Source organism: Columba livia, chromosome W, assembly GCF_036013475.1.
Source record: "Columba livia isolate bColLiv1 breed racing homer chromosome W, bColLiv1.pat.W.v2, whole genome shotgun sequence".
NCBI lineage: Eukaryota > Metazoa > Chordata > Aves > Columbiformes > Columbidae > Columba > Columba livia.
Genome location: NC_088641.1, coordinates 20,431,123 through 20,439,798, shown reverse-complemented (window position 1 = coordinate 20,439,798; position 8,676 = coordinate 20,431,123).

Here is an 8,676-nt window from a genome sequence, read left to right as displayed (position 1 = left end):
TTGTTCTCGTGGGGGACTTCAACTTACCAGATGTCTGCTGGAAATACAACACAGCAGAGAGGAAACAGTCTAGGAGGCTCCTGGAGTGTATGCAAGACAACTTCCTGACAGTTGGTCAAGAAGCCAACTAGGGAAGGTGCCCCACTGGACCTGTTGTTTGTCAACAGAGAAGGACTCATGGTTGATATGACAGTTGGAGGTTGCCTTAGGCATAGCGATCGTGAAATGATCGAGTTTTCAATTCTTGGAGAAGTAAGGAGGGAGATAAGCAGAACTGCTACCTTGGACTTCTGAAGGGCAGACTTTGACCTGTTTAGGAGGCTGGTTGACAGTCCCTTGGGAGGCAGTCCTGAAGGACAAAGGAGTCCAGGAAGACTGGTCGCTCTTCAGGAAGGCAGGCACAGGAGCAAGCTGCCCTCGTGTGCCAAAAGGCGAGCTGGCAGGGAAGACCAGCCTGGCTGAAAGGAAAGCTTTGGCTGGAACACAGTAATAAAATGAGAGTTTATGACCTTTGGAAGAATAGGCAGGCAACTCAAGTTATGCAGGAAGAAAATTAGAAGAACCAAAGCCCAACTAGAGCTACTGCTGTAAAAGCAAACAAAAAATGTTTCTATAACTACATGACCAATAAAAGGAGGGCTAAGTAGAACATCCACCCTCTAGAAGATGTGGGGGGAAACATAGTGACAGAAGATGAGGGAAAGGCTGAGGTACTAAACACCTTCTTTGCCTCAGTCTTTAATACTAAGACCAGTTGTGCTCAAAGTGCACAGCCCCCTGAGATGGAAGGCAGGGATGGGAAGCAAAATGAAGCCCAAATAATCCAAGGGGAAATGGTTAGTGACTTGCTACATCACTTAGACACCCACAAATCCATGGGGCCAGATAGGATCCACCTAAGGGTTCTGGGAGAGCTGGCAGAGGTGCTCACCAATCCACTTTCAATTATTTATCAAGAGTCTTGGCTAACCAAGGAGGTCATAGTTGACTGGAAGTTAGCAAATGTGATGCCCATCTACAGGAAGGGCTGGAAGGAGGATCTGGGGAACTACAGGCCTGTCAGTCTGACCTTGGTGCTGGGGAAGGTTATGGAGTAGATCATCTTGGGTGCCATCACACAGCACATACAGGATAACCAGGCAATCAGGCCCAGTCAGCATGGGTTTATGAAAGGTAGGTCCTGCCTAACTAACCTGATCTCCTTCTATGACAAGGTGTCCCACTTAGTGGATGAGGGAAAGGCTGTGGATGTTGTGTACCTAGACTTGAGTAAAGCCTTTGATGCTCTTTCCCACAGCATTCTCTTAGAAAAGCTGTCTGCTCATGGCTTGGACGAGCATACTCTTTGCCGGGTGAAGAACTGGCTGGATGACCAGGCCCAAAATGTGGTGGTGAATGGAGTGAAATCCAGTTGGCAGCCGGTCACAAGTGTTTTTTCCCAGGGCTCAGTACCAAAGCCAGTTCTGTTTAATATCTTTATCAATGATTTGGACAAGGGGATTGAGTGCACCCTCAGTAAGTTTGAAGACGACATCATGTTGGGTGGGACTGTTGATCTGATGGAGAGTAGGAAGGCCATACAGAGGGATCTGGACTGTCTGGATCAATGGGCTGAGGCCAACTGTATGAGGTTCAACAAGGCTAATTGCCGGGTCCTGCACTTGGATCACAACAACCCCATGCCATGCTACAGGCTCAGAGAAGTGTGGCTGGAAAACTGCCTGGCAGAAAAGGCCCTGGGGGTGCTGGTCGACAGCTGACTGAACATGAGCCAGCAGTGTGCACAGGTGGCCAAAAAGGCCAATGGCATCCTGGCTTGTATTAAGAATAGTGTGGCCAGCAGAACCAGGGAAGTGATCATCCCCCTGTATTCAGCACTCATGAGGCCACACCTTGAATACTCTGTTCAGTTTTGGGCCCCTCACTACAAGAAAGACATTGAGGTACTGTAGAGTGTTCAGAGAAGGGCAATAAAGCTCATGAAGGGCACGTGTAACTTTCTGTGCTCATTACGAGCATGTGTATAAATTATTTCCTCGCACAATCGCGAGTGTATTTTCCTCCCGTGCTTCCACAAAAGCACGTGTAATATTCTGTGCACATTTGCACGTGTATTTCTCCTTGCAGGATTGCGAGTGTATTATAAATTTAACCTCGCAGAATCGCGAGTGTACACTTTCCATACTCACTACGAGTACGTGTATCTCTTTAAAATAATCCCACACCGTGTACAGGCAAGTGGAATTGTTTTGGGTGAAGCCATGTGCATGTACTCTGTGGACCGCCTGTTGTATTAGTTGCTGCCCTTTAACAATTTTCCTCAACTGATATCTGAACCTGTATTTAAGTCACTTTTGGAGTGCTAAAACCCTGTTTCTCACTGGTTTAATAAAAGTTGTTTTGGACCCTGTTGTCCCTTAAACTAACCTCAGGGTGCCTCCATGACATTGAGGCACTGTAGAGTGTTCAGAGAAGGGCAACAAAGCTCATGAAGGGTCTAGAGAACAAGTCTTATGAGGAGCAGCTGAGGGAACTGGAGCTCTTTAGCCAGGAGAAAAAAGGCTGAGGGGAGAATTTATCACTCTCTACAGTTGTCTGAAATGAGGTCATACCATGTGGGTGTTGATCTCTTCTCCCAAGTATCAAATGATAGGATGAAAGAAAATGGCTTCAAGTTGCACAAGGGGAGGTTTAGATTGGATATAAGGAAAAAATTCTTCACAGAAAGGGTTGTTAGCCCAGACAGGCAGTCCCAGGAAGTGGTGGAGTCGCCATCCCTGGAGGTGTTTAAATTATGTGTAGATGAGGATATTCAGGCATGGTTTAGTGCCAATGTCAAACTAACTGTTGGACACAATGATCTTGAGGGTCTTTTTCAACCAAAATGATTCTATGGTTTGATGATGCCATCTGCCTGATAAAGTTCTTTTGAGCACTGAACTTTGATCTGGATTGCCCTCTCCCTCTACATTCCCTAAGGAGGGCTTCAAATATTGCAGAAGTTATGCTGAAAATGGGTTTTATTGTAATCAGTATCTGGAAGACGCAACACCTGACTATGGCAGCTTGTTAAAATGGTTCAAAACTTTTAAGTATTGCAACTGTTTAGCAACTGAGCAGTTCAGCTTGGTAAGACGTGTTTCCTATGTAGAAACACGCATGTTTCTCAGTTTTCAGAAAAGTCACATAAACTTTACCCAGCCAAATCTGGAGTTACAATGCCTGCCTAGTACTGCAGGTGATTGCTAGACTGACATTAAAAGGAGTAGTACTACACTATGACCAGCCTAATACAGCTCAGAACTGCCCTGTGATTAAGTAACTTGAATTTCAAGCTTATAGCTCTGAAAATGTTTGCTACGGAAGTATTTCTTCCTTCTTGACTAAACAAAGGCTTGACAGGATGCTTTTAAGAGTCAGTCTGAAGATGGAACAGTATTTGCCTAAAACATTTGCCATCAGTAACTGAGAGAACTGAGGCCCTGACAGAAAGAACAGATGGACAGTGACTTGGAGAGGGGTCTGAGGAGAAGCATTGAGTTGCACAGGTCTCTCCGACCCGGATGGCTGCTGCTTACAATGGCTGCTGTATGGACTTCGTCTGCTGTTTCAGCCAAACTAGCCCCCACCTCCTGAAAGTTATTATGAGGGTCTCTTCGACCCAGGAACAATAGCTGCCATCCAGAAGATACATTCTCACCTGCAGCCTCAGTCACACGTATCCCCCACCTGCTCCCCCAAACAATGGCCAACGAAAAGGAGCATGCCCAAATGCTCACCAAGGGTCCTGAGGTCACTCAATGGACCAGAGAAAGACCCCTGAATGCTGGACACGTAAGCGTTGGCAAAAGAAAGCGTGAATCTTTCGAGCCTGTGCAGTACAAGCCTGGGTTGCGAAATCAAGGTGGAGACTGGCCTCAAACAATGGGAGCGAGGGAGGGTGAAGAAGCATAAGAGATGACTCCTGAATGAACGCCGTTGAAGATCTTCCCACCAGAGGATCCCGAACCACAAAAGAGGACCGGCAGGACTCTACAGGACCAGAGAACAGAGGAACGCTTCTGGAACTCGACTGGTGATAAACGCAACCTCATCTCTTATCTTTACCATTACTTTTTTCCCCGTTTCTTTTCCCTTTTCTTTTTCTTACTCTCTCTCTCTATCACGTGCTGCTTTACAGGCAAATTAATAAAGTAACACTGCTTGATTGAATTATAACCCCTTGGCATTTTGGTTGCCTTAATTTTGTGCTTCAAGATCAAGGTAAAAGAACCATCCAAAAGATGGATGCTGACTGGACATCGTTAAGATCTTCCAACCACAGAATCACAGAATCACAGAATCACAGAATGTTAGGGATTGGAAGGGACCTCAGAAGATCATCTAGTCCAATCTCCCTGCCGGAGCAGGAACACCTAGATGAGGTTACACAGGAAGGTGTCCAGGCAGGTCCACAACCTTCCTGGGCAGCCTGTTCCAGTGTTCTGATACCCTCACTGAGAAGAAGTTTCTTCTCAAATTTAAGTGGAACCGCTTGTATTCCAGTTTGAACCCATTACCACGTGTCCTATCATTGGTTGTCACCAAGAAGAGCCTGGCTCCATTCTCCTGATACTCACCCTTTATATATCTGTAAACATTAAGGAGGTCACCCCTCAGTCTCCTCTTCTCCAAGCTAAAGAGACCCAGCTCCCTCAGCCTTTCCTCATAAGGGAGATGCTTCACTCACATAATCATCTTTGTTGCCCTACACTGGACTCTCTCCAGCATTTCCCTGTCTTTCTGGAACTGAGGGGCCCAGAACTGGACACAATATTCCAGATGTGGTCTCGCCAGGGCAGTGTAGAGGGGGAGAAGAACCTCTCTGGACCTACTAACCACCCCCCTTCTAATACACCCCAGGATGCCATTGGCCTTCTTGGCCACAAGGGCACAGTGCTGGCTCATGGTCATCCTGCTGTCCACCAGGACCCCCAGGTCCCTTTCCCCTACACTGCTCTCTAATAGGTCATTCCCCAACTCATACTGGAACCCAGGGTTGTTCCTACCCAGATGCAAGACTCTACACTTTCCCTTTTTATATTTCATTAAATTATTCCCTGCCCAGCTCTCCAGCCTGTCCAGGTCTCGCTGGATGGCGGCACAGCCTTCTGGCGTATCAGCCACTCCTCCAGCTTGGTGTCATCAGCAAACTTGCTGATAGTACATTCTATTCCCTCATCCAAATAATTGATGAATATATTGGATAATACAGGCCCCAGTACTGACCCTTGAGGCACTCCACTAGGTACAGGCCTGCAACTAGATTCTGCCCCATTGACCACAACTCTCTGGCTTCTTCCCTTCAGCCAGTTTGCAGTCCACCTCACTACTCGATCGTCCAGACCGCACTCCCTCAATTTAGCTGTGAGGATGCTGTGGGAGACAGTGCCAAATGCCTTACTCAAGTCAAGGTAGACCACGTCCACCGCTCTGCCATCATCCATCCATCTTTTTATGTCCTCATAAAAGTCAATGAGGTTGGTCAAGCATGACTTCCCCTTGGTGAAGCCATGTTGACTGCCCCTAATGACCCTCTTATCCCTGATATGCCTTGGGATGCCACCAAGGATAATTTCTTCCATCATTTTCCCAGGGATGGAGGTCAGGCTGACTGGTCTATAGTTACCCGGGTTCTCCTTCTTGCCCTTTTTGAAGGCTGGAGTGACATTTGCTTTCCTCCAGTCCTCAGGCACGTCTCCCGTTTCCCAACACTTGGCAAAGATGATGGAGAGTGGTCCAGCAATGACCTCAGCCAGCTCCCTCAGCACCCGTGGGTGCATCCTATCCGGACCCATTCATTTATGGATGTCCAGATTGCCTAATTGCTCCCTGACCAAGTCCTCATCAACCGAGGCAAACTGCTCCATTGTCCTGCCTTCCTCTGGGGCCTCAGCAGTACGGGGCTCCTCAGGACAGCCTCCAGCAGAGTAGACAGAGACAAAGAAGGCATTCAGTAACTGCCTTCTCTGTATTTTTTGTCACCAGGGCACCCACCCCATTCATCAGTGGGCCTACATTGCCTCTGGTGTTAGTTTTATCTGCCACGTATTGGAAAAAGCTCTTCCTGTTATCCTTGACCCCTCTCGCCAGGTTTACTTCTAAGGAGGCCTTAGCTTTCCTAGTTGCCTCCCCACACCCTCTGACAGCAGCCTTATATTCTCTCCAGGTGACCAGCCCCTCCTTCCATGATCTATAAACTCTCCTCTTCCACTTGAGCTTACCCAGCAGCTCCCTGTTTAATCATGCAGGTCTCCTGGCTCCCTTCCTTGACGTCCTATGTGTTGGGATGCTCTGATCTTGTGCCCGGTAGAAACAGTCCCTGAACACTAACCAACTATCTTGGGCCCCTTTGCCTTCAAGCAGCCTTGCCCATGGGATTTCCCCTAGCAATTGCCTGAAAAGGCCAAAGTTTGCCTTGCTGAAATCCAGGGTTGCAATTCTGCTTGCTATCCTGCTCCTGCCACATGAGATCCTGAACTCCATCATCTCATGGTCGCTGCAACCAAAGCAGCCTTCAACCTTTACTGCTTCAACCAGACCCTCCTTGTTAGTGAGGATGAGGTCCAGCAGTGCACCTCTTCCAGTCGGCTCCTCCACCCTTTACATTACACAAGTACATCCAATTCCCACAAAAACCCATATATGCAGAGTGAGGCCTGAAAACCAAGTTTTTGGGTCTAAACACTTTATGCTATTAGATAATATTAGCCTTTATGTCTTACAGTGCTAATTCTTACAAATTATGCAATTGTTTTGCAGGGCACTGGCTAAATCCTAAATCAGGCCTTCCACATTAGCTGAGACTGCTCTCTGGAGCTGTTGTTTTACTTGATTTCACTTATAAACACTATAATTCAATTTCAATGGTGTTACACATATTTAGCACTCTGACAACATAAAATACAGGTTCGGATATCAGTTGAGGAGATTATTTGAATACAGTAATATAAGAATAATGAGAATCCACAATGTGCATGTAGTCACTCACAAGAAACAAAACTAGAGGCCTCTTTACTTCAGGGTACTCACAAGAAATAATCACTTGCCTGGGTTAGACGAAGACTCATTCAAGGATATATTCAGTAAACACTCACCCAAATGAAGAGGTGAGGTGTTCTCAATTCCAGGAAGTCTCCTTAGACGGTGTTCCTGTCTAAGGAAAGGGCTCCAGTTCACAGACCCGCAGCTCTGAGAAGACCACTCAAAGGGTGTCTTCAGCGGGAACCCCGTTTTATAGTCTGGTCAGATGTGCCTGTGGGCATTACAACATAGTCCAGAAGCTTTGCAGCTAGTTTGGGTACCTCCTTTGTTGAGGACCCTGTCAATTGATTGAGGGTCCCACCCCTCCTGCCCCACCAGCTGGCAGAGGTGAAGCTGACTGACAACACCTTGGGGTATATACATACACCCTAGGTGTCTGTGTGGGGACAAGCACAGTGGGGCACAAAAGGTGCTAAAGAGACATCAACCTCCTCATTTAAGGCTCCAGATCTCAGGGGAATTTGCAATTGCCACACAATCCACCCTGTGACAACAGTCATCTGACAGGCTACTTTGGAGTGGTGACACAGCCACCTCTTGCCTCCAAAGTCAAAAGGGGGCATTCTGTTGGTGAGTTTGAAGGCCCACTGTGAATCATCATACCTTATGTGTCATTTTCCTGTTATACATTATCATTACAAATCAACCTACAATAGAATAGAATACTGCAAATTACAACAATTACAGTTATTAACAAATATTGGAGAAGGCTGGAGATAGATAAACGACATGGACCAAGTTCTTTCAAGATGAAAATAATAGGTAATAGGTGCCATTTATTGCTACAAGTGCATTTTTATACAATTCTACCAGTTCATGTGTCTTTTCACTATTGGTTACAAGTTACAGCACTAATATCTCATTGGTTAATTTTGCTATCATCCATGTTATTCTTCTATCCCCTTCTCTCTCACGGGTACATCTCTCCTCTCTCCGGATACTCCTTTACTCCCATCCTTCTCAAGGGTAAATCTTAATATCTCAAGGCTGATCTCTACTCCCATATTTTCTGTCAAGGATTCCACAGACCCGCTGCAGTTTCCCACAATTCCCCTTTTTTTAATTTGTGCTAAAAATGCTGCCCTCATTGTCCGCTGCAGGGCCCTTTGCAGCAGAGAAATCATGCATGGCAACATTAGTAACACAACCACAACAATCATCAAAATGATCAGTCCTGTTTTCATTACTGATAACAACCATCCTGAAAGCCCCCAGCTACTAAACAATTTATTTAACCAATCCCATCAAAATCTTCACACCCATGTCCTTGAGCTAATAACAAAAAATCTATCACGGCCCTACTCTGCCATGTGGCATGTCTTACAGAATCTACATCTAGAAAAAGTCCACTTAAAGCCTTTTAAGTTCTGTTAGTTTGCTTAACTAGCCAGCATCCTAATTTTCTAAAATATTTAAAGCTTTTAGCTGTGCCAACACCAGATACAAGAGATCCTAAAACCCTTAACCTTGATCCCCAAAAATTTACATTACCATCACATTTTGACTCATATACACACAAAAAGTGTTTTTCTCGTCTTGCTCTTCTGTGATCTATTATCATAGATACATTGGGCGTTAAGAGAGTTAATAGTC